The sequence below is a fragment of the Callithrix jacchus genome, chromosome 7 (genome assembly GCF_049354715.1).
Source record: "Callithrix jacchus isolate 240 chromosome 7, calJac240_pri, whole genome shotgun sequence".
Taxonomy (NCBI): Eukaryota; Metazoa; Chordata; class Mammalia; order Primates; family Cebidae; genus Callithrix; species Callithrix jacchus.
In genome coordinates, this window is record NC_133508.1 from 3,228,816 (window position 1) to 3,255,890 (window position 27,075).

Here is a 27,075-nt window from a genome sequence, read left to right on the forward strand (position 1 = left end):
AAATAAATCCTTCTCAATAAATAAAATAGAATTTCATCTGGGCCCTAATTTGTTCAGATTTCCTCAAGTTCAGCAAATCAGTATGAGTAAGGAGTTGCGGTCATGTAAGTATAAGACGTATTCTAGAAATGGCAAGAAGTCAAGGATAGTTCAAGCACATTGTATGAGTGTGTGTGGGTCTTGAGTGTGTGGGTAGGCAAGAGAGTAGTTCACATGAAATACATACAGGGTAGGATAAGCTCTGTTCATAGTATTAAAAGTCATATTAAATAATATAGACTTTCTGTTGTATATAATGAAATAAAAAATGAGGGAAATCTGGGAGTGTAGTGTCATTCAGGTTTGTGTGAACCGATACTTTGACCTTCGACATTTCAAAGCACTGCAGGTTTAGCAATGGGCGAAGGTTAACTTCAAATCATATTCCCAAACAGCTCCTGACAAAGAGGAGGAAGACAAAGAGGAAGAGCAGGAGGGAGAGGAGGAGAAGGAAGAAGTGGAGAGAGAAGACAACAAAAGTAAGAAGGAGGGGATGAAGAGGATGAGGAGAAGGAAGAGAAAGGTCACACAATACCTTCCAGGTCATCTAAACCACTTCTGACAGTGACTGACATGCACAGGTTCCACTTTTCCAAAGCCAGCCTCTGGAAAATACACAGCTCCCTCACTTAGGAAGAATCCCATTTAGTTACAGCTGTTCTTTATGGAGTCACTGTTACAGAGCTTTGAAACTGGAAAAGGACCTCTGAGATGATTGTTTAATCACCCTTGGCTGTTTTTTTTTTTTTTTTTTTTGGTATTGTTGTTCTTTTTTCTTTCCATTTATAATGGAAAAAAGAGGAGAGCAAGAAATAAGATTGTGAGGTTCCTTGCAGATTCCTAAATCATGTGCCCAAACATCTCCTGACAAGGAGGAGGAAGATGAAGATGAAGAGCAGGAGTGAGGGGAGGAGAAGGAAGAGGTAGAGAGAGAGGATGACAAAAGCAAGGAGGAGGGGAAAAAGAGGATGAGGAAGAGGAGGAGAAGGAGGAGCAGAAAAGAGGAAGACGAGGAGGAGAAGGAAGAAGAGAAGGAGGAGGAGAAGGAACAAGAGGAAGAGGAGGAAGAGGAGGAAGAAGAGGAAAAGGAGGAAGAGGAGGAGAAGGAGGAGCACAAAAGAGAAAGACGAGGAGAAGGAATAAGAGAAGGAGGAGGAGAAGGAAGAAGAGGAACAGGAGGAGGAGGAAGAGGAGGAGGAGGAAGGGGAGGAAGAGGAGGAAGTGGAGGAGGAAGAGGAGGAGGAAAATGATGAGAGTGCCCAGCCCTTGTCATCGATTCAATACTAGCAGCAGTAGGGAAACATATTAGGCAAAACCATATGAAATAGCCATTTTTGTAAGTAAATATGGTCAAATATCAGCGAGCGGCCTTGGCTGAACTCATCTTTCTCTCCCACTTTCCACCCTTGAGATGAGTTTCTCCTCACGACCACAGGACTCAGCACAGTCATCTCAGTACAGCAGATTCGTCCAACAACAGCCCTGGCCATGGAGCCTGTCCCTTTCACAATGTCACTCTGGCCAGTGACAACATGAGGAGCACACAACTACACTACCCAGAGGCTAAAAATGCCATTCAGGGTGGCAGCATCCATGATGCTGGGACCCCACAAAATCAAGAGGCCAGTTTCCGTAGAGAACACATTTAAAGGAAGAATCTTAGCGATGCCATGGGATTGCAACATGACTGTTTGAATAGAACATTCTTTTCCTTATAACACAGGACAGAAAATTTTGGAACATGAAAAACGCTGCACTTCTCAAATTTTATTGCTTAAATGCTGAATTGATGTAAGGAATTTTGAAGCTAAAAGTAAATACAATGTAGCTCCGTTCACATTCAGCCTCATTATTTTTCTGCAGGTTTTTACACATGTACATATTTGCTCCTCTAGTCAATGTTTTAATTTGCCAAGCTTTATAAAGATATTTCTCTTGAAAAGTAAAATGGATATACATGGGCCTGTTACTAGATTAGCAGAATGACAGAGTATTGTGGAGTGTTGTGTAATGGCCTGCTGAAACATAGTAACAGTAAAAGTAAACTATTAGTTTTGCTCCTGGTGCTATCTTTTTCTTAATTAATAAGTGTGGAAGTAACATTTCAAGAGACAGGAAGAATGACAATAAGCCCCTTTGCCACCCTATCACGCCCAGAGCTTATAAATCAGCGGAAAGTGGACTTTACCATACACTCATGACAAGACCATGTTTTCATAACAGAAGACTCTTAGTCTGAGGGTGCTTTAAGGGAGACAGACAAAGAGATCAAAGGTTAGCATTGTACCCAGAACTTGATTTTTTTTTTTTTAATTTGGTATTTTAAATTTTGGAATAATAAAATAAAATAATAGGAGTAAAATAATAAAATACACTTTATTTATCAAGGGCCCAAACCACAAGAAAATCTTCAGGGAGAAAATTCAAGTGAGGCAAACTGTCATTAAGTATGATATTTTCCCTCTCTTAATATATTATAGAGTTTCTCTCATCAGGGAAGGAATTGCTTTTTAGAGCAATAAAACCCCATGGAATAATTCAATTTGCTCATGTTAGCGGAGGGATTTTCCAATAATGAATTGAGTTTCATGAGAAGGGACACATTTTCATAGCTATGAATGGGGATTAAACTAGAAGAAACTTCCTTCCCTGTTCAGATAAGTAATTTAGTGACAACAGAACACTTTCCCATGGTCGAAGCACAACAGAATGGAGATAGACTTAAGGAAACAAACTGAGGGAAGTCACATTTCAGTTCTGCTCTTTGGTGGCAGTTTACGCCAGGGGAGGCCACACTGAGGATCCCCTGCCTGCTTTCTTCTTCCCTTACTTCCTTTCCTCCTTGAGGCCTTTTGTCTTCACTTTTTTTGTTGATTTCTTTGTGCTATAAGAGTGAAATCATGAGTCACAAGAGGCAAGCCAACAGCAATCTAAACAATGTGAATAAGCATTTGCGGGAAATGGGAAAACCAGCCAAATAAACGGATAAGGTAACGAGTGCATTTTCAGAGTTACAATGGCGATCCTTTGGCTGTGCCAGATTCACTTTCTGCCCATTTCTCCTGAAATGTCCTTAAAAACATGTTAACAGATACCAAAATGCTACATAAAAAAGATATCAATTGAAATATGACTAATCTTTGGGAGCAATTGCCCCTCATCTCAAAACAAGATGGATCACACCGAAGAAGGAATAACATCTAGTCATGCCAACACTTGTGAAACTTGACCAGGTGGAATGATACTGGACAAATGACCGTTAGGCAGCAGCGGTTCTGTCTGCCATATGCATAACCCTTAAGTTTCACATCCAACAAAAGGGATTCCAGCAGCACCAGGTGGACTGTGAGAGATGAATCTTTCAGTATCCGACACATACCTGTACACATACAAAGACTTTAAAAATGCCAAGACTAAAGCAAAATATTCTCATCAAAAGGCAGACCGAGAATTCAGATGACTCGTAGCATTTCACTTCTTAAGAAAAGGAAAAGAGATCTGAGTTGCATATGAAAAATGTTTCATGATGCTAAATCTGGATGGTGGATTTACCTGTGTCTAATTCTACAAATCTTTGGACAGAGGCATTAAGTTTGAAATATCTCATATTTTGCTAACAGCTGGTCTCCCTCGCCAGACTCTCTTTCACAGCTTTAAACTTCAGAAAAAAATCAAGTTAAGAATTTCTTTTTATTCTGAAGGAAATAGGTAGTTACTTATGAATTCTGTGCGCAGCCAGATGGCTTTCAGATTTTAAGGCAACTGTAAGTCTTCCTTGGACATGCGAGGTCTCTCAAAATACACCATCCATGCGCCAGTTCTGAAAATGTATATAAATATATTCCAGTGATAAGTGAGATGAAGCAAAGGCAAGAACTTATGCATGGCAGGCAAGTCCAAGGACAAGAGGACAGCGGGGAGCAATTGACCAAGGTGAGCCCGTAGAACCACATCCTAGTAACTTGTAAATGAGGTTGCCAAATCAAACAGGCACGTTAAACAATAGTTTTTGGAAAAAAAACCTCTTTACTGTAGCAATCATCAGGGTCTGGAATTCTGTATGACACCAAGATTAGTCAGAAGGTGGGTGGGGAGAAATGAAACACACTAAGTGTCTCACTATAAAGAAGAAAGAATAAAAAATGGTGTTCCTTGAATTAGGTCATTAGAGTACATAAGACTTTCCCACCTTCCAGAAATATACCTTCCTCATCACTGGAAAAAATAAAAGCAGAAAAAAGGAGAAAGAATTCTGGAAACAGGTACAAACATAGAATGTACAAACATGGCAGAAATTAGTCCTATTTTGGTCAAGAGAAAAAATGTCCTCTTTCAGGAAATTTGCTTCCGCTCCATTCTGTGTAAACAGGGAGGCTTATTCTACTTCTGTCGGCGTCGGCCTAGTTGCTTGGTCTTTCCTTTTCGTGTCTCCCAGTCTGTTTCTTAGCTTCAGAAATTATGCCCTCCTGTAAAATCCATATGCTCAATATAGTTTAGTCATAGAAGCTGAAGCCAGTATCCTTAACACCCCAAATCTCACTGGAAGGATTCTCAGGTGAGAGTGACAGTCCTAAAAAGACATGGTTAAGGAGACAGGCCCCTTAGCACCCTTCCCTGTTTGACCATCCTAAAGAATGAGGGCAGAGAACTTCCAGACTTCACTGATCGCCCCTATTTTCTTTCTGCCGAGAATATTCAGGCCTCCAAATCCTGGTACATTTATCCTTTTAGCCACTTGTAACTTCAAAGACAGCAGAAACTATAACAGGGGGCACATTGAGAGGAGGCACAGGCCGGGTGCAGTGGCTCACACCTGTAATCCCAGCGCTTTGAGAGGCCAAGGCAGGTGGATCACAAGGTCGGCAGATCGAGACCATCCTGGCCAACATGGTGAAACCCCGTCTCTACTAAAAATACCAAAATTAGCTGGGCATGGTGGTGCGTGCCTGTAATCCCAGCTACTCAGGAGGCTGAGGCAGGAGAATTGCTTGAACCCAGGAGGCGGAGGTTGCGGTGAGCCGAGATTGCGCCACTGCACTCCAGCCAGGCGCCTGATGACAGAGTGAGACTCTGTCAAAAAAAAAAAAAAAAAAAAAAAAAGAGCAGGCACGGGAGAAAATCTAAGCCTTCCAAGCCCAAAGGTCATGGTTCTCCTGGCTGGGAGGCCCAGCCTCACACAGTCTCTGCGGGACCTGCAGGAACCAAACTTCTGTCAGGAACTAAGGAACAGTCTCCTCTCATGCTATTTCCCAAATCATAACTTGTTCTTTTATTTAGGTATTCCCAGATTTGAGATTTTTGGTCCTTGAAGAGAAGAACCGTTTCTTGCCCTTCCTGATTCCCAATAGATTGGGGAAATTTTCTTCTACTTAGAAGGCTGAATAAATATTTGCTGAATGGATTTAAAATTGATAATTGAACTGCTTGAGTTCATCATGTTTTAGATTACTCAAGAGGTTAGATGTCAGGTTTTATAATTAGAAAGATGGTCACCTCCGTGATGCCATTACTGTCAGACTAGACAAGAAGGTTCAGAAAATGTATGTGTTGATTGGCAGGTGTGGAGTTGGGAGAGCCGTAGAACTACTTGAAAACACTGGAATTATTCCAGCCAAGGAAGAGAAGGGGTAAGAACAGCGTGGCGGGATGGGACAGTGTGCTGGAGAGAAGGGGTAAGAACAGCATGGCGGGATGGGACGGTGTGCTGGAGAGAAAGCATTTATTTCATGTAGAAGGTACGATAACACAGGGTAACAGATTTACACGTGATGGGGCTGAAGGAAGGATTTCTAAACTCAATGTTAAACCATTTAGACGGGTGCCCTGTAGACTCTTTTCCTAGAGAGCTTTCAAGATGGAATTGCCATGTATCCCTTCCATATGGTTTAATCACAGGGCTTTCTGGGAAGGTATGCATAAGTCCAACATGACATTTTATGTGTCATTCTGAGAGTCTGTGGCATGAACAACCTCAAACATGAGCTTTGCAACAACACAACTCTGAACACTCTGATTTTCTTTAAAAATACAGAGGCCGGAGTAAAGCTCTAAATCAAGTCTTCTGGTGTGAGGATCTAACTAGGTTGGGTTTGAAAATATTAGCCACTGCGTGGCACTGCTTATTGTATACGGTGGAGGAATGTCCAGGGGTGGGCGCTCTGGGAGGCCCAGGAGCAGCCAGTGAGGTTTTCTGTCTCTGTCAGATGCAATGAATTGCATTCACCAGGCCCCTTCTTTAAATGTGTTATGAAAGTGACACAGTGTTTACTTTCCATTATGAGAAAGTACATTGCCGTGCAGGCTTGGAATTAACTGTTTTCATTTGATTACCTAAAGGATAACACCCTGGGATATGAGCACAATCATCCCAGTTACTCTCCTGGATAGAAAGAGACATGTAATTAATGGCCCCTTGTGCATCCCAGCAAAGACAAAAAAAGGAACAGGAATGGCCCTGGGAGTGAGGAGTGTGAAAAGTAAAGAATAAAATCTTAATTTTCTAGCCGATGTGTTTGAGGGAGGTGGGAGGGAATCAACTGCAAAGCAGCCAGAGCCCCTCATCTCCCCTGACCCTGATCTTCACCCAGAGCAAGGCGGAGACAAGAAGACACTGGAACGACGCTGTAATGAGTACAGCTGCTTTCCTCTGTGTGTTTGCGGAAAAGAAAATCGTGTTTTTGTCGTGAACAATTACGTGATCTCAATTTGAATAGGAAACAAACACTCTCTCTTCCACAAGTAATGATGTGTTGTCACTCAGAAAACCCTCCAGTTACTAAGATGAGGAGAGATTTCTCAGCAGAAACCACCAACTTCAGAGGACTGGGGCTGAAGGTGAGGGCATGTAGGACCACTTGTCTAGGCCTGCCCATTTGGACATGCAAATGTAAGATCTTCTTGTACCATCTTATGCAAAGAGCAGACAAAAGCCCCCAAATCTCAGGCTTGAGGAATCGAGCAGACAATGGCATCATGGCACAGAAGCACAGGTTAAACTCAAGGTTTCATGAAAGGAAACCAGTGTTTGCTCCATGTCTTGTCCGGGAAAGTAACCCATTGTGCTCAGAGACTCACCAAAAGGCCTGTTTCTTTTTTCCGGTCTGAGGTTGGTCACCAGATTAGCCCAGGGAGATGGCCCCTGAAAGGAGCTAAGGAAAGAGTGGCCCTTGGGCCCAAGCTAGTTGACATTGGAACCAATATCTTTCACTCTACTGGAGAGTGAAGGATTCTAATAGAGTCATCCTGCGGCCTCTGGGATCCTCAGGTTGGAAGGAGTAGGGGGACGGTGCTTGTTTCTGTGTCTAGCTGGGAAATTCCTGCTGGTGGGCCAGCAATCCCAAGCTTTTCGATTGCCTCAGCTTCTGGTGGAGGCAGGGAGGTCCACTGCCTGCCCCCTCCCCCACCTCAGCCACAATTGCCTCCTAATTGCCATGCAGGCTTGAAATTAACTCTTTTCATTTGATGGTGGAGGCAGCTTCTGGTAGAGGCAGGGAGGTCCACAGTCCCCCCTCCCCTTTGATCTTTCATATATCAGCCTTCCCCGACTTGGTTTATGAATTTCCTTTTTTGGAAGAGTGCATCTTCACTGGCTTGTTCTGGGTTAGGCTGCTAGAATATTAGATCCTATCTAGATGAATGAATAAAACAGATGTATGCTGTCAACCACAGGAGGTCAGAGGCTGTGCCAGGCCTGCTGAATATGACAGGCATGAAGTAGAATTATTGAATAAATAAAGGAAAAAAGGAAGGAAAGAAGGAAAGAATGTATTCAGCCTCCTCTAAGGATGGCAGTAAAATGTTCTCTCGTCCATCTCACTCTCATTTGGAGAAGACCTGTTTGTCAAGTGTGTGAGAGTCTCGGCAGGTGAGGGTAAAGAGGCAAAGAGGGTACATATTATGTACATAATTCTGATCAGTGGCAGGACATTTTGCATTCTTTGTCTCTGAGCCGACAATGGCAGTTTAGCACAGAAGCACAGGTTAAACTCAAGGTTAACCCAGACTTAACTGTGAGAGTCGAATGCTACCTCGCCAGAGCTCTCTCACTCATTATCTTACAGCCTTATCAATTCACTTTCTCCAAATTACAGGTTGCTGAGAAAATATTCCATCCATTCATGTATATGAAAGGAAAATAAATCCTAGCCCACCCCCACCACCAAGAGAAAAGTCGAGTTGGGAACTGCTCAGGGCAAACTGCCTTCCATTCTTTTTTTTTTTTTTTTTTTTTGATTATCAAAGAAGTTTTATTTTCATTTCATAAGACAACATATTCTGGCATTTAAAAAAATTCTAGGGTACCATTAAGACCAATGTAGAATCAAAATATGGTCTTCCACATGCCCCCTTCTCTCTCATCCAGAACCTTGATATTTTCATCACAGATACAATCTTAAGAATTACTTTTTCAAAATAGATATTTTGCTGATTTGTCTTGACTTTAAAATTTAGGCAAGAGATTGATCAGAGATTTTAGTCTTCATACAATGGTAAATTAAATGCTTCCTTTTTAAAACATTTTTCAGAAAAGGTAAAATATCTTTTCATTAATTCAACTTTAAACCCACAGCCCAAAATGTAAAATTCCCTTACAGACAGAAACATATCAGGTAATCTCTGTGTATCTTTGTTGTCTTTCTTGGGCAGATATTACCAACTGCCTTCCATTCTATTCAAAGTTACTCCCCTGCTCACTGAGATAAATGCGAATCTGATTTCCTCCTTTGGAGAGACTAATCAGAAACTCAAAAGAATGTACCCATTTGTCTTGTATCTACCTACTCCCCAGCAGCTGTCTCCCCACTTCTAGTTTTCCCACCTCTGCCTTTCAGGACTGCATCAATGTTCATCTGACCTATGTTGATTGATGTCTCATGTCTCCCTAAGATGTATAAAACCAAACTGTGTGATCTGACCACCTTGGGCACATGTCTTCAGGATCTCCTGAGGCTGTGTCATGGGTGCGTGTCCTCGACCTTGGCAAAATAAACTTTCTAAATTAACTGAGACCTGTCTCAGATATTTGGGGTTCACACAAGAAATTGTCAGTCATCCAGTCCTGATGATTAAGTTGAGGGAAAGCTGAATTACTGCTTGCCCAGATCACTGCGGAGGCCTCTCCTTTCCTAAGGCAAGTCTACATTAGGTGCTCACCCTTATGGAGCCATATCTTTAGATGTATCCTGCATTAGGACTCTTCTAGAAGGAAGCTAACACTGCTGGTACTCCAGAGAAGTGCAAACAAGCCTTCTGGGTGGCATTGAGCTGAGGAAATGTGAGTTCCGGAATTTCAGATATGAACCTCAATCTCCATCCTACATACACGCAACCACGCACACAAACACACGCACACACATAGACCACACACACATTGCACATGCGCAAACGTTGCTCCATTTAAACAAGCATTTCTTAATTTATACCTAAAGTGTCACTCTCATCTGAAGGAGTGCATGATGATGCTTTTTTGGTTTTAGAGACAGAAGAAAGAAGAGGAGAACATAAGGGACACAATCCCGTAAGTGGAGAGGCATTCCGCAGAGTAGGAAAACCAACACATGTGGGGAGGGGAGGGGTCAGTGAAGAGTCATTTCCACGTTGCACGTTTGTCCTGCAGACATCAGAAAATCAGAGCCGTCACATTGCACTCAAAGTGACTAGCCTCAAAATGCAGGACTACTGGTCACATCTCATTTGGAGAAGACACGCTTGTCCAAGTGTGTGAGTTTCTGGCAGGTGAGAGTAAACAGGCAAAGAAGGTGCATTTTATGCACATAATTCTGATCAGTGGTAGAATATTTTGCATTCTTTGTCCCTGAGCAGACAATGGCAGTTTAGCACAGAAGTTCAGGTTAAACTCAAGGTTAACTCAAACTTAACTGTGAGAGTTGAATGCTTCCTCGCCAGAGCTAGCACAATGGGAGAGCTCTCACTCCTAAACACAATCCTGCTTCTTCCCATCTCCCATTCTCCTAACGTATCTATAGGGGTAGGTATTTCTCCAGTTGGTATTCAAATGGAAGCCAACATCAGATTTGTAGCTTTTTTAATGTGGTCCTTTGCACAAACCCAGGGATTAGAATAAGACTCAACAAAAGCCACAGGGAAGGAGCATAAAAAAATGATTGTAAACCTCACCTCTGCCCAGCTGACACCTGTAAAGCACAGTCGTGTTTTAATGATAACACTTTGGAATGGCTCAGGTCAATATAATGCCATATGCAAGGCTTTCAGATGGTGGCAAATGCCATCAGTACTTATGATCCCTATAGGTAGGTTTTCTCTTGCTGTGCTCAAGTTTGAATGGAATATAAACGCACCATTAAGGCTGCCCTAGAAGTACAGAGAGCGGTTGTTGCATAGTTAAGTGAAGAGGCAGCATTTTCTGTCTGATAGAGCAGTCATCTTGAAAACAGCAAATTGGTGGAGTCAGGGGAAAGAGATGTATGGGGAGTAACCTCAACAGCAGAGAGAGACGGAAGTCGGAAAGTTACTTTTAAATAACATACTGTACTTTACAAAGCTTTTAGAGAAAAAAATGCAGATTCTTTTCTAGGCTTAGATATAAGGTGCCTATCCCCCACCCTTCCACCCCAGCACTGGCAGGAAAGCTGCTCGATCACCGCAGCCATTGTTAGAAGGGGGCAAGTGGACAAGCAATCCACTTTCACTACAGTAAACAAGGCGAGTTTAGCCATCACAGTGAATGATGAATGGGTACCTAGCGCTTTCCGAGGGGGAGAGAAACCGAAGATTCTGTATCAATTTTTATAATTTTAAGGGTGGAAGATAATAACTCTGCAGAAATGGAGCAGAGTATATAAAAATCTCCTCTGAAAATGTGATTACACATAAAAATCCATAAAAATGTACAAAGTGATAGATGAACCAAAACTAAACAAATGCAGTTTTTCACCCTTTTGGAACTGAGCAGAAAGAGCATATGTAGAGGGGATGATTTTATTTTGTATTTTTAAAAGAACTATTTGGAACTTAATTGAATTATCTTTCTGGTGGGAATTGAAATTTTCAGATGGAATATTGGATTTTATTTTAAATTGAATTCTATGTTGAAGAGATGAAGAACGAACCATCAGTGAAATATTAACAATAAAGTTGACACATTTCAGTAAACAGCTAAAAGAAGCCAGCATAATAGAAGCCAGCATAATTTCTTCCTACACGCTCCTAAATCCGCAGAGGGGCTGTATTCACTATTCTTGACCATTTGGACAAGGAAATCAGCTTTGATTGATTTTAATTAAACCCAGTTTACATATATATTTATTTCTACAGATTCTTAAAACAGATCCAAATTCGATCATTTTCCTGTGGTCATCCTGCTGAATCTCCTGCTGAATCTACTGCTTCTCTTACACCTTCAACTTCGTATTGTCAGTGAATCTAGAACAGGTATTGTCTCATTTTGCAAATTCCGCAGAAGTCACCAAGTTAATCCTGTATTCTACGTACTACGTCTTTCTGATATATATTATTTTTATTATTTTGTTTGAGTTGCGCCTTCAGGAATTTTATGACTCTCCATTAGGGAAATTGAACCAACATCAATATGTATGATAAAATGTGCTTACATTTTTTTTTTGCATTTAGAAATAATACTAACCATTTGTTTACTAATTAGGGTTGATGAGAAAAATGCCTTTCTTCTTTTAACTTTGAAAATATTGTGTCAGAAGTCCTTATAGATCTATTGATAAATTTTTAACTCATGTATCAGCTAGTATAGACACCACTGCATAGTATAATCGAGGTTTGTTTTTTTTTCAGTTTCCCTGGAATCTGGGTAAAGTGTATTGTAAACAGTGCTTTGCTTTTCCTTCCTTTCTTCCTTCCTTTCTTTCTTTTCCCTCCCTCTCTCCCTCCCTCCCTCCCTCCCTCCCTCCCTCCCTTCCTTCCTTCCTTCCTTCCTTCCTTTTCTTTTCCCTCCCTCCTTCCCTCCCTCCCTCCCTCCCTCCCTCCCTCCCTTCCTTCCTTCCTTCCTTTCTTCCACAGAGTCTCACTTTGTCACTACTCAGGTCATTCAACCTGGAGTGCAGTGGTGCAATCACGGCTCCCTGCAACCTTGAACTCCTGGGCTCAAGCAATCCTCCTGCCTCAGCCTCCCAAGTAGTTACGACTACAGGCACATGCCACCACACCTAGCTAATTTACAAAAACTTTTTTTTTTTTTTTGAGAGACAGGGTCTTGCTGTGTTGCCCTGGCTGGTGTCAAACTCCTGGGCTCAAGCGAGCCTTTCTGCCTCTGCTTCCCGAAGTGCTGGGATTATAGGCATGAGCCACTGCACCTGGCTAGAATCATTTTAATACACAATTTCAGCACATTATTTACATCAAGTAGATTCACGGCAAATACAGAGACTAAGCATCATCCCGATGAAAGCTGTATTTTTAGATGTCTGTAAGGAAGAGCACTGTGTCACCTCCCCATATCAACTTTGCTTACAGGAAGCTGTTTCCTCCACAACCCCAGAAGGAAGGCTGGACAAAGGGGCAAAGGTCTGAAAACCGGCAAGGACTCAGAGAAGGGACGAGGAGAACCGGATAGGGATGGCGGGTTAGAGAAATGAATTCCAGAGCAAAGAGGAGGTAGAGAGATGAATAGGCCTTTGGTTTATTGCTAATTTCTTTAATATATGATGACTCTAAAACCTTGGTCAAAAACCCACTCAGGTTGTATAAACTTCCACCCTTCAGCAGCCCCAATTTCAAATAGGAGAGCCTTGGTAGGAGCTGACAATATGCTCGGGGCACTGATGTGCCTGTTATCAACACTATGAGCTGCAATTCCTCTGACTAAATGCCTTGGACAGAATCCAGCTTGAGACTCAGAAAGCACTTTGGGATGAAAGATGTTGTCACTAAGGGAACCCTGTTTGCTCATCAAAGCACCAGCAACCAATTAATAGTTTTATCACTAATACTATTACCCCGAGGGCTAAAATTAGGCTTATTTATTTATTCAAAGTTCAACATCCTAAATTCCACCCTAATGCACAACAAGGTACGGCTCGTATTACAAATGAATAACTTAATTAAAAAACATTGATTTTGCTCATTGACTGCTGCAAATTTTATTAAATATTAACGATAACATTTTGTATTTTTTATAAGAGTCATGAAAGTTTTATGCCCTCTCTCCCCTACAGCAGCCTTAGGTTTCATGACAAAATCTTAGGCAGCTCAAAGTACAAACATAAATATTACATTGGCCAGCTTGGTACAATATATGTGTGTACATAAGCCGATAAAAGGATGTGGGTCCATTTACCCAAATGAGCGTGAGTGAGGAAAGCCGGCGTAAGGCAAGCAAGGGGGAAACTTGCACGGTGAAAGTTTACGTTTTATTTTAACCACCAAGAAAGGTCACCCGGAAAGAAAGTCCTAGAACAAGTGCCCCCTGAGACAAGACCTCAGAACCTCTAACCACGTCTGTCCTTTTGCCAAATTCTGTATATGGAATTCAAGGCACAAAACACTGCTCCATAAACCACATGATTATACAGGTTTCATGTCTATGGCAAGAGGTTTCACCATAAGGACAAATGTCTCCTCTTTCCTCATCCCATTTATGCAACAATAAAAGAAAAATTCAATAAAAGCCACCAGGCTATGAGAAAGCCTTTAAAATTTTTGCAGTTTTTTTTTTTTTTTTTGCTGTTGTTTTGCCTCTGTGGGTTTATTTTACATGTTTATATTAGAGTCTGCACAGCCTTGTGTTGTTATCCGTCTAGATGGACTAGAAGTCACCCTTATCTGGTTTTCTCCAAGCTTTTAATGGGAAGCACAAATGTTTGGGATCAGCCGACAGCTGTGCGCAGTGAATCAGGCAACAGCATGATTCGGAATGTTCTTCTATTATTTGGAAAATCGTACTTAAAAACATTCATAAAGCACTCAGTAGAACTTAATTTCTTTGAACTTCCGCAGTAACTGATTTTTTTTCTTCCTTTGTATCTCAAAGTCATTTAGAAACAAGGGAGAAGTTAATTTCTTGAGGTCATTTCCTCAAATCACCTCTCAGGTCAGAAAGACAGCTCTGGCCTCTGCATTACACTGTCTTTCCAAAACGTTAGGGATACAATCTTAGCAACGCAGACTTGAAAACAAAGCTGGAGTCTGATTAAGTACTTGCCAGGAAGATTCCAGTCATATTCTGCATAGTTTGCAAATACTCATGTAGGGAAAGGTGAGGGAGAGAGGAAGGGAAGGACTGGAGCTTTCCGAAGGAAATATTTCACATGGAAAACATCAAGGGTTTTCTAAAATCAGTAATTAAAAGACAGAATGAATATCTTTAAGATATAAGCTTCTTTGAAATGCAAAATAGAATGTCAAATAGGCAATGGAAGATAATAGGTGTAAATCAATGTATTCAATATCACAGCCTCCTATAGAAGGGGACTTAGGGACCTGAGTATATGTCTGGTCCCCAAGTCTGAACACTGAAACCTTCCAGGGTTTCAGCCCTGTATTGGTTTGGGCTGAGTTACCAAGTTTCTGGTGATCTTTGCCCCCCTCCACTACTTCCTCTCTCCTTCAGCTCCCAGTGGCCCCTGGAAAGCCCATTTCTCCCCTCACCCTGGGTCCTTCTGCTGCTGGTGATCTCATGTTCTGTTATGTCCCCTGGTTCCACCCTAAAAGTCCTTCCTAGAAGTCTTTTGAAATGCCTGAGTTGGATTTTTTTCTTTTCTTCCTTCCTTCCCTCCTCCTCTTCCTCCTTCCCTCTTTTCCATTCTTTTTCCCACTAGGTTTCTAAAACAAGCAGAGAAGTTGCAGTTTCTACTAGGTGTCCTTTTCAGACTGTGTTATGTAAAATAACTCTAGACATCAAGTCGCAGGTGGCTTTAAAAAAGAAATCTTCTAAAGAAAGTAAGTAAGGTAGAATACATGACATGAGATTTGGCGCATAGATTTTTAGTGAATTTCGAGATATGCAAAATGCTACCCAGTTACATCAGTATCATTTCCCTTTCTGTTGTGGAATGAAGTTTCCTTTCCTAATGAGGAATGCTCAGGGAAACAGAACAAAGCTACAAAGAAAAGAACCCTTCTTTGCAATGGCATTTGACACTGGACCCTGGGGCATGCGCTCCGTAAGTTTGACACATTTTGAAAGTACCAGTGTCCCCAGCTCAGCTTGACTGTGAACCGGGTCTACATAGCCACCTTTAGTCCTCCCAGGGAATAAATTAAATCTGCATCTTGACTGTGTTGCCTGGAAGAAACTGTTCAATTATTTATGGTGCAATAGCAGGGAGTTGCTCTTCTCTGCAAGTTGGGGGCGGGGGTGGGAGTGTACATTGCCTCTTGCCTACTCCAGGCCACTGCGTTAGTGAGTCCAGTAATGTCTAGAGAAAATAACAAGGCTGGAGGCAACCAAGATATATTAACGAAAAAGAGGCAGTAAGTCACTTTTTACTATTTGGAGACTGTGCTCAGGCCAGCATGACTGCCACCGTGCTCTGGTGCTGCCCGGGCTGTGGCAGAAGTGCACTGATGCCTGACCGTGGAAGGCTGGGCGGGCGGCTGGTTAGGGACCACATGGATTTAAGGCTGAAGTTTGAAAACGGAAATAAGAAGCAGCTCAAGAATTTGTAACCAGGGATTTTTACTAATTGGAGACTTCTGCTTCCCATTTTTGGTCCTAATTCACAGATGCAGTGTCATAAGAGCTTCATATTGGGAATCAGAGGACCCAACTCTTGGTCTCAGAGGGCTGACTTCTTTAAAGTTTTTGTTATCTACTGGTATTCTGGAAATCACTGAAGCACACAGTCACTTGGAGAGCCACAGTGGCGTTTCTGTGAGGGTGAGTCTTTGCAGTGGAGACTTAGCCCTTGATCCATGCAGTCCAAATTGGTTTTACATGGAAAAGAATGAATAATACTACTGTATAATTATTGAGAAGATTTAAACACACATATCCCGAGATAGGCAATACGTTTACATGACAAGGTAAAATAATCTCAATACCTTGTGGCCTTTTTTTTTTTTTTTTTTTTGCCAAATGTCCGTAAGTTTAATGTACATATCTTTTAAAGTATATTTATTCAATTCTATTCCTTTCATTGAAATAATCTTTAATAAAAATGTTAAAGATGGATGTCATTCCTATTTATTTTTCTTAAGAATTCATAAAAATACATAACTACTATGGCTTCTTGGTTAAAATTTTGTTCCCCTTCTCTTACTTCTCTGCTAGTAAGTTCTTAAACTTTAGATTTTAAGATAGTAGGTAGAGCTGAGGTCTGGCATAACGTAAGACAGAGGGAATCACGACGGCAATATAATGAGCCATTTAAAATTGGGCATTACTTTTTTTTTGAGCAGGGTCTCCCTCTGTTGCTGTGACTGACCCTCACACTCCTGGGCTCAAGCAGTCCTCTCAGCTTCCAGTGCAGCTGGGACCACAGAAGTGCTCCACTGCACGCGGGTATTTAATTTTTGTAATGACTCATGGCCGGTTTTCTAAATGATCCATTATGTTGATAAGGCGTGAGGAAAGAATGTAACATGGCAGAGGGGTGCAGAGGAAGTGGACACCACATGGAAGTAAACATGGAGGAGCCCAAAAGCTGCCTATTTTGTAATTTTTCATAAAATCAGGGCTTAGAAAATGCTGTGTCTTAGTTGTCGGGACAGAGCAGAAATTCCACCCTCAAGTATATATGCAGGACATTCGCTGTTTCAATTTCTTTTCTTTTCTTTTTTTTTTTTTTTTCTTGAGATGAAGTCTTGCTCTGTCCTCCAGGCTGGAGTACAGTGGCATAATCTCAGCTCAATGTAACCTCCACTTTCTGGGTTCAAGGGATTCTCCTGCCTCGGCCTCCTGAGTAGCTGGGATTACAGGTGCGCACCACAATGCCTGGCTAATTTTTGTGTTTTTAGTAGAGATGGAGTGTCATCATGTTGGCCAGGCTTGTTTCGAACTCCTGACCTCATGATCCGCCCACCTTGGCCTCCCAAAATGCTAAGATTGCAGGTGTAAGCCAGTGTGCCCAGCCATTGTTTCAGTTTCTAAGGGGTATTATATAGCCTAATTTCATTGCAAGTATAATAGAAATCAAATACGTGATATTTATACGGATCTTTTCTCTTCTGAGAACTCAAGGGTTTTTTAGACCTATCTAATCCTTCCAATATCCAAGTTAAGAGTCCAGTTTTTATATCATTTTACTATTAACGAAAGTAAGGCATGGAAAAAAATGGAAGTTTTTGCTTTCTAGACAGATATAGAAATAGATACATGGAGTAGTTTGGTTTGCCCTAATATTAGCACGTGTTACTGTAACACTCTTATACATGTGTGGTACACATTAATTAGTTCTCTTGTCTAGAAAGGAAAGTGCTGGATTGGAGACACACCTACCACTGAAATTAGCATCAAAAATAAATTCTAGGAAGACCTGCAAATTTGCTAGCAGTGAGCCACAAATTCTTCCCTTTCTCTACCATGTTTAAAGTTTTTGTTGAACTATATAATATACATAGAAAAAAGTATACATATCCCAAATGATACACCCATTGATTTCTATACCTTTTGCTTTTAACAACATAGTGGTAAGAACTTGCTCAAAGGTTAAAGCAGGAGAACAGCCAGTAGGAAGGAAGAAGATGAAAACTAGGAGAATTTTAGCATGTGGGTGGCAGATGGTAGATCCCAAAGACAGCTGCAATATCTCCCATCCCATCTGCTCTTCTGCCATGTGACCTTTCTACTCTCCCACCCAGGGCTAGAGTTTGCTTCTCTACCCGCTGGTACCTGGTTAGGCTCTGTGACTCCTTTGATCAATAGAATAGAACAGACATGAGACTTTGCCATTTCTGGCACAAACCTTTAACTGGTGTGGGAGCTTCTTCCTGCCTCTTGGAATATTTGTTCTTGGTATGCTCTTTAAGAAGCCCAAGCCACATGGAGGGGCCTTGTGTAGGTATTTCAGTCACACCCAGCTGAGCTCCCAGCCAGCCATCAATTTCTAGCCTTGCGTGTGTGTCATCTCGCATCTCTGGCCCAGTCAAGGTCATAACTGTAGCCCCAGCCACCGTCTGACTTCAACTGTTGGAAGAGAGCCCAGTGAGAAATGCCCAGCTGAGCCTAGTCCATGAGACTAATCAAAGCACAGAACCATGAGAGATAATCAATTGTTGTTTTAAGGCCACTAATTCTGGGGGTGGTGTGCTAAATAGGAACAGATAACTGGGACAGGTACCCACACACAGATCTAGGAATCTGACTTCTGGCTATAGGAGGAAGGCAGAAAAGACACAAGAATAAGCAAAATTGTAGATACATTTTCAGATTGTACAGGGGGAAGTCACAGGTGAGAATCTGTATATAATATCACTTGGTAAGAGAAAAAAGGATGGGAGGTTGGGTTTAAAAAAGGAACAAATATTTGAAATATCAGATATATGGAAATGAAGACAGAATCCAGCAAAAAGGTCACTGACATACTTGAAGGCCATGCTGACGTTTAAGCTATAAATCTGAAGAATACCATCTGCCTGGGGCTGGGATTTTCTCCACATGTGCTCAGCTATCCAGGTCAGGAGAGGAGAAATAATACAATCGAATTAATCTTGGATTGCAGGTATAAAGAGTAGATGAGGAAGGAAGAGAGAGTTATAGCTGTGGGTTCTCGTAGGCAGGAGTTGAAGGCATGGCCCGTGGGTTTTGGTCTGTGCGGCTGGGAGAGGATTGATAATGAAATGAAGGCAAAAACGGTGCTGAAGTGTGAGGCCAATAAGATTAGCTATATGAGGAAAATAATGAGAACCCTGGAGAGAGGTTGTGACCCAAAATAGAATGTTCTATGGTCTTTTGATGTGTTTGTCTTTTTACAACATCACTAGTAACTGAGAGTTTTACCTAGAAAATATTTAAAGACTAATCATAAACTAGTTAATATTTCCACTTGTCAGTAACTTGTGAAATCTCTGGCTGGGAAGACGGTTCACAATGGAGGGTGAGACTGTGTATTTGCCCACACCCACTGGCGTGCTGGAGCTGGCTCACAGCCACCTGGGGGAGCCCACTCTGTGTACCTTTTTCCATATCTGCACTCAATGACATCATGTTGGTAGCTTGAAATTGGCCATGGTGGAAATATTTACACCACAGAGATATGCAGACAGTATAAATCAGAGCTTTTTCCCCCAGAGAGTAGGGGGAACATTTACCAGCACATCACTATCCACAACCTCCCTATACTCTATTTATGATCAGTAAGATAATTTAAATTTGTTCTTATCTATGTAGATATATTTACTAATGCCTCATTCTGCATAAATCTATTCAAAGGACACAAAAGATTATATTACCACACTTTTTTTTTTTTGAGATAGAGTTTCACTCTTGTTGGCCAGGCTGGAGTGCAATACTGAGATCTTGGCTCACTGCAATCTCTGCCTCCTGGGTTCAAGCAATTCTCCTGCCTCAGCCTCCCAGGTAGCTGGGATTACAGGCGCCCACCACCATGCCCAGCAAACTTTTTGTATTTTTAGTACAGAGGGTTATTACCATGTTGGCCAGGCTGGTCTTGAACTCCTGACCACAGGTAATCTGAACGCCTTGGCCTCCCAAAGTGCTGGGATTACAGGCATGAGCCACCGCGCTCGGCCCTCACCACAGTTTTATTAGTTGCATGAAGCCTGATTGTTGGATTCACAGTAAGTTGATTTCTTTTTTTTTCTTTTGAAATGACAGTATCTTGCTCTGTTGCCCAGACTGGAGTGCAGTGGCACGAAACTGGCCCACTGCAACTTCACCTGCTGGGTTCAAGCAATTCTGCTGCCTCAGCCTCCCAGGTAGCTGGGACTACAGGCGAGTGGCACCATGCCTGGCTAGTTTTTGTATTTTTAGTAGAGATGGGGTTTTACCATGTTGGCCACACTGGTCTCGAACTCCTGGCCTCAAGTGATCCTCCTGCCTCAGCCTCCCAAAGTGCTGGGATTAGAGGCATAAACCACCACTGCACCATTTCTTACTTGTAAAGACTCATAGCTCCCCTTTCCCTACACGGGGCATTCCAAGATGGAAGGAAAAAGGCAACAAAACAAGCTGAAGTCAGTGTGGTGAAGATGTAGCCCTTGTCCAGATGTACGGAATGGAAGAAAGAGTTACCCGTGAAATGATTGTTTTGGGAGGAAAACCAGGTGCACTTTGACCTCACTTCTTGGTGAGCTTGTGGGAAAGAGGAATGGAAGCCAGGCAGCAGCTTTTCCCGGACCAGTGTGAATCTGCATGTTAACACTGCGTGAAAGCCTCGGGACCAGGAATCTATGCCAAACATGCACCTCCCTTCTGCTGTTACTTTACAAATACTGTAACACGGTCACTAGAAACGCTGCTAAATAATAGATCACTTAGAAAAAAATTATTTAACCTCCCCAATGTGCCCAATGATGTATCTGGTTTATTACCATCTAGGGCCCAAACAGGCTTATCCTCCCACTTCAAAACATAACCTTTTTTTTCCAGTTAAGCTTTCACATAGTGTCTGCATTCTTCTTTCTCTCTCATTTTGCTTTGAATAGTAACAAAAATGGATGAACAGCACAGCAGAAAGGAAAGTTAACGGAAATAGGAATGAAAATCTAATCCTCAGAGGATTCCAATCTAGTGCCTTTGGAATAATGCACAAAAATTTCACCTGCTAGGCAGAGCAAATCTGAGGATTTGGAAGCTGTTACTTAGTATACTGTGCCATATTAACATTTTTTCCATTTATGCAATAAAAACTGATTGAGAATGACTTAGATGTGGCTGTAAGGGTAATAAAACTCATTGTGACTCACTCTCAGAATTACAACAAAGAATGAAAGCCTTCATTATAATTAGTAGCATATTAGGTTAGTCTGTTTTTATTAAACAGGAGAACATTCATATGTGTTTTATCTTGGGAAGAAATGAAAGATGAATATGTAATAACTAGTGTTGAAATGCAGGTTGATATTTTTGCAAGAAGAAAAAGCACTAACAAAACGTCCACAGCACTTGAACTCTGTTCTGTGACAGTTTTTATCCTGGTGGCTTCAGCGATAATCTCATGGGGCATTTGCGGGTGTTATGTTAGTCACTAGATGGTTTCCTTTCCTATTTTTCCTTCAATACAATAGGAAGGAGACTCTATTTCCTACTGAGAGCAGAAGAAAAGTGAGGTAAGTAGTGAATTCTGTTTAATGGTGATTCTGTTTAGTGAATGAAAATTATCTAACAGGAAAAAATAATTGTCTTCATTTTTCCTTCCAAGGGCACTTATTAAAATGGATTTTTAAATGAATATACAATGATACAGCCAATTAAGTTTGCTGTATCCAAAACAATAACACACTACAAGGTTTTGAAAATACCCAGGGTTCTTTTATTTTATATGAGGGGAAGCTCTTATATTGTAGATATATATCTTTTTCATTACCTCTAGATGATAGCATTTGGGGACAAGAAGGGGTTTTAAAATTTCAACAAGCTTTCCCTGAGGGAAAAACGACGCATGAAATAGTGTGAATGTGGAGAGGAAAGCTGGTCGGTTATGAACCGAGTGTTTGTGTCTCTCTAAAATTCATATCTGGGACTTCTAACCCCTAAGACAATGATATTTGGAGATGGAGCCTTTGGGAAGTGATTTGGGTTAGAAGAGGTAAGGAGGGTAGAGTTCTTATGATGGAATCAGTGTCCTTATAAGAAAAGAGCCTGAGTCAGAATGCTTCCCGGACCCACCCCATGTAAGGACGCAGCCAGAGAGTGGCCTTCTGCAAGCCAGGAAGGGAGCCCTCACCTGGAACTGAATCAATAGGCACCTTGCTCTTGGACTTCCACCGTCCAGAACTATGAGAGATAATTCTGTTGTTTAAGCCACTTAGCCTGGTATTTTGTTATGGCAGCCTGAGCTGATGAATACATAGAACCTGCCCTCAAAGAGCTCAGTCTACAGTGGCAGAGAAATATACTGAAGATATCGGTAAGTACTATCACAGGGATATGCATGGGGTGCTAATGAAATGTGCTGGTGACATGATCTAGCTTTTCTCTGAGATTTAATAGATGAAGAAATGAAAGAAAAAAAAAGTCCCAACGTTAAAGTGATTTGCGTAGAGTCAAAAGTTGGTTGACGGCAGAGTTAGGCTATTAACCAAGATTTTATGTGTATATGCATATTAAATGTACATGTATAATACATTTTTAAGCCATTTGCTCGATGCATTTTTACTATGCCCCTATTATATGCTAATTATCATAATAAGCATGTTAAAACCATAAATTGAGACACAATAAATTTTAAAAAGTTTATCTGAACAAGTAGCAATTCATGAATTGGGCAGCTCTAAACTAGAAGTGGTTTGGGGGTTCCATCAAAGAAGCTTAAGGGACAAGCTTTTATAGAGCTCATGTGAAAGTAGTACAAACAAATATTTGATCGATTACAGTTATAAAGTTGTCTTATTTGGCTTGTCCTGCTGGAAAGTCCTAGTTAAGTAAGTTAGTTGGTTACTTAAGAAAGTCCTAGTTAAGTACGTTAGTTGGCTGCTTTTGACCAGAGGGTAAGTCGTGTTTTTCTTTAATACAGGCATTTATAAGAAACGGCTCAAGCTAAGCTTCACTTATGTTTGCACATAAAGAAAGGTTTAAGTCACTTATGAGGAATAATTAGCTTTCTCTGCCATGGAATCTTCAGGCCTGGTCTTCACATTAATTTATTAGGTTGGTACAAAAGTAATTGTGGGTTTTGCCATTGAAAGGAACAGCAAAAACTGCAATTACTTTTGCATCAACCTAATACTTTAAAAGCATTTCCATGAATTATTTTATCCTTACAAAACCCTAGCCCCATTTGATAGATGAGACAACCAAGGTTTATAGAGATTTACCAACTTCTCCCAAGGTCACGTAGCTTGTCAACATTAGAGCTGGGTTTTGAACCCCGAAACTTGAAATGCCAGTGTTTCTGGCAGGTAACAAAGGTAAAAGCACTTGGAAGAAGTTAAATAGTAAACAGGGGCTGATTGGTAGCATCTCTAGTACCTTCTCACATGCTACACACACACAGGAAAACAAGTATACTTTTTTTTTGAGACGGAGTCTCGCTTTTGTTACCCAGGCTGGAGTGCAATGCCACGATCTCAGCTCACCACAACCTCTGCCTCCTGGGTTCAGGCAATTCTCCTGCCTCAGCTTCCTGAGTAGCTGGGATTACAGGCACGCGCCACCGTGCCCAGCTAATTTTTTGTATTTTTAGTAGAGACAGGGTTTCACCACGTTGACCAGGATGGTCTCGATCTCTTGACCTCGTGATCCACCCGCCTCGGCCTCCCAAAGTGCTGGGATTACAGGCTTGAGCCACCGTGCCTGGCCATGTATACTTTTATACCTTTCTCATAGGGTTAATTTGAGGATTAATACGATAGTGGAATTAACACTCCCAGGGCCCCTAATAAAGAAAATTATCTCTTTTAGCCAGGGCAACGTAGCTGGGAGGAGGAATGGGGTCTTCCCTGTTCATCGCTGCTTCCTCCCGATCATTGTAACGTGTTTGCTTCTTTGAGGCTCTCAGCCTCTGGCTACACTAGTCTCTTAGCACAACGGGTACCATCATGTTTTGGTTCTTCAAATGTTGTCATCATTCTAAGGAAACATGAAGACTCTATACAGGATACATCCAACCCTCTGGCCATGCAGATCTTGTCTGATCACCTCCTTTGCTCCGTGTCGCCCCTTACTCTGCCCCTACTCCTATTCCCACACAGAGAAGAACACTATTGACAGAACTAAAGTAAGACTTTTGAATAGAAATTATTTTTGTGTCATCATGAATACTTTTAATTAGAATAAAGATATAACGGATTTTACTGATATTCCACGGTCTTCATGGAAAACATTTTTCTGCATTTGAAAATATAAAAGCAGGTACTCTCGACATTACCTAGTACGTTGATTTTAAAGCATGTCTGCAAATGATTGAACATGGCTCCTGTTGAAAGGCAGGGCCCACGTGCCCTCCTCTTGAATCTGGGCTGACCCTAAGGACACACTTGTAACCATCAGAATACAATGGAAATGATGTTGAATGACTTCCGAGGCTAGCTCAGAAGTGGCCAAGTAGCTTCTGCCTAACTCTGTTACAATATGTGGCGAGGGCTGAACCAGCCAGGTATCATCTAAGAAGCTTGAAGTGGTCACATTGGAAAGTCCACAGAGAGGCATTATCATTGACAGACCAGTTGAGTTCCAGCTGACAACCAGCATCAACCGCCAAGCAGGTGAGTAAGCCACATTGGATTCGCACCCCAGTAGAGCCTTCAGATCACTGCAGCCCAGCCAACATGTGACTGCAGCTACATGAGAGCCCCTAAGTGACAACGGCTCAGCCATGTCCTTACTGAATGCCTGACCTATCAAATTGTAAGCAACATAAAAGGACTGTGTTAAGCCACTGGGCTTGGTGATAATCCGTTAATCATGACACATGAACATTAGGGGCTATACATACTTTAATGCTTCCATTCATTACCATCTGGTTTAATTTACACCCTTGTAAACGATAGGTTAATATTTCTAAAGAAGTTTACTTTCACAGGTAACAGTCATATGTTAATATGAAGAGACAGATTCATTTCCATTTAAATGCCCCCAAGAACCTTGTCTGCAAGCATTCTGGAGAGCTGGACACAATGGAAATAAAAAAGAAATAGGTTGACTCTGCCAATGCCTTTTATTAGACCTATTGTTTTTAAAAGATTATTTCTAATTACATAATGGTTAGAAAGTCAAGGGCCTTTGTCGAGCTTCGAGCATATTAATTATCTTCTGTCTTAGTTTCACAAACTCAAGGATGTGAATAATTTTTATCTACCTTACCCAGTTCATCTAGGGGAATCAGAATTTTCAAGGGATCAACTTCGAATGATTTTACTTAAAAAATTTTAAATGATTTCTAAAATAGGAATATCCAATTCTTATAAGATATTTAAAATGTACAAGTTAGGATTGGGGTTAGGAAGGCAGAGTTGTTGGGTGGTGGTTAAAGTGGCCGGCAGTTAACTTTTCTGGTGGATTTACCTAAAGCCCCCTTCACAGCTGAGAGATTGTCTAAGGATCATTAACTTTTATAAAACCAGGGAACTATATTTTTACTTATAAAAATTGTTGTTAAACTTATTTGTCTTGATGCTGCCTCCATACTACAATTTTCTATGTAGCAAAATGCAACCTAACAGTATGTAAATCCACTGCAATCTAACTTAAGAATACATCCTTGGTCAGACACAGGGGCTCATGCCTGTAATCCCAGTGATTTGGGAGGCTGAGGCAAGAGGATCACTTGAGTCCAGGAGTCTGAGACAAGCCTGGGCAAAAGAGTGAGATTCCATCTCTAACAAAAGTTAAAAAACCGGCTGAGTGTGCTGGGATGTGCCTGTAGTCCAAGCTTGTGATACTGAGGTGGGAGAATCACTCGAGCCCAAGGAAGAGTTGCAGTGAGCCGAGATTGTGCTACCCTAGCCTGGGCGACACAGTGAGATCTATTCTCAAACAAACAACCAACCATTCGTGGCTGGGTTGCTGGGGTATACCTGGAGTCCCATCTACTCAGAGGGTTGAGGCAGGAAGACTGCTTGAGCTAAGGCGTTTAAGGCTGTAGTGCACCATGAAGAGCCACTGTCCTCCAGTCTGGGTAACACAGGGAGATTACAGTCATATGTACGCGTATCTATACTTACACAGTCATATATACATATATATGTATATATATGACTGTACACATATATGTATATATGACTGTCTATGTATATATGTACATAGATACATATATGATTGTGTAAGTATAGACATGCATACATATATATATGTATATGACTGTGTAAGTGTATATATGCATACATATGACTGTATGTATGTATAAGTGTATATATATATATATGAATATGTTCTTGTAACCACTGAGTCTCAGTCACAGCAGTCATATATATACATACATATGTACAGTCATATATGTATATATATGACTGTATATATGTATATGACTGTATGTATATATATATATACATATAGTATATATGTACAGTCATATATACATATAGTACATATGTACAGTCATATATACATATATATGAACATATATGTACTGTCATATATACATTCATACATATGTATATATATGAATGTACATATATACATATATAAGAACATAAGAACATACAAGAATATGATTACAGTCATATATATACATATATGACTATATATACATATATACACATATGGCTATATATGCATATATGACTGTACGTATATATACGTGTGTGTGTGTATATACATATATATATAAAAGAATATATTCTTGTAACAAACCACTGAGTCTCAGTGAATCACAGCAGCCCAGCTTTTAGCAAATCACAGACGGCCAACCAATCAGACCATAATCATATAAAGCAAATACCCCATCACATCATACCCGAACAAGGCAAACTCAGAGCTGTAACCGATCAAGCTGTTCCTGTACGTCGCTTCCTTTCTTATCTGTAAATACTGCCTGCCACATTGTTGGGTGAAGCCCTGTGAACCTCTCTGGATTGTTAGTGCTGCTCGATTCATAAATTGTTCTTTGCTGAAACAAAGTCTGCTAAATTTGATTTGTCTAAAGTTTTCCTTTTAGCAGCACCAAGTATCATTGCATTAAAAAGTTATCAACTGAATTGAGTTTTGCATTAAAAAATGGAATAAAATTGACTTTTTCTCTTATACTGTGATAACTCTGCATTTTAATGAGTCATAGAATTTCCATCAGAAGACTCGAGTCAGAGAGAGTTCTTCAAATAAGTTAGGACAAGCATTCTAACCCACTGGTGGCCTGAGGACATCTGGGAGACACTGGTGGGCTGGGGACACCTGTGGGTCCCAGAGACTCTTTTAGGAGGTCTGTGATATCAAAACTGTTTTCAAATAATGTTATGACATTATTCACCATTTTAAATCTCATTATTTCAATTGCACTGTGGAGTTTTCTAGAGGCTGGATGGTGTGTG

General features: G+C 41.1%; 1 protein-coding gene and 1 pseudogene across 7 annotated transcripts in view; both read right to left on the reverse strand.

The window, feature by feature from the left end:
- Positions 1 to 25,121, reverse strand: part of LOC128928295 (uncharacterized) — a 44,707-nt pseudogene extending 19,586 nt beyond the window's left edge. The window contains exon 1 of the transcript XR_013519466.1: positions 1 to 25,121. This exon is cut by the window's left edge and continues 19,586 nt beyond it. The product of XR_013519466.1 is annotated as an uncharacterized LOC128928295 (transcript).
- CELF2 (CUGBP Elav-like family member 2) overlaps positions 1 to 27,075 on the reverse strand; it is an 859,904-nt gene that overhangs the window by 443,160 nt on the left and 389,669 nt on the right. The window lies entirely within an intron of this gene.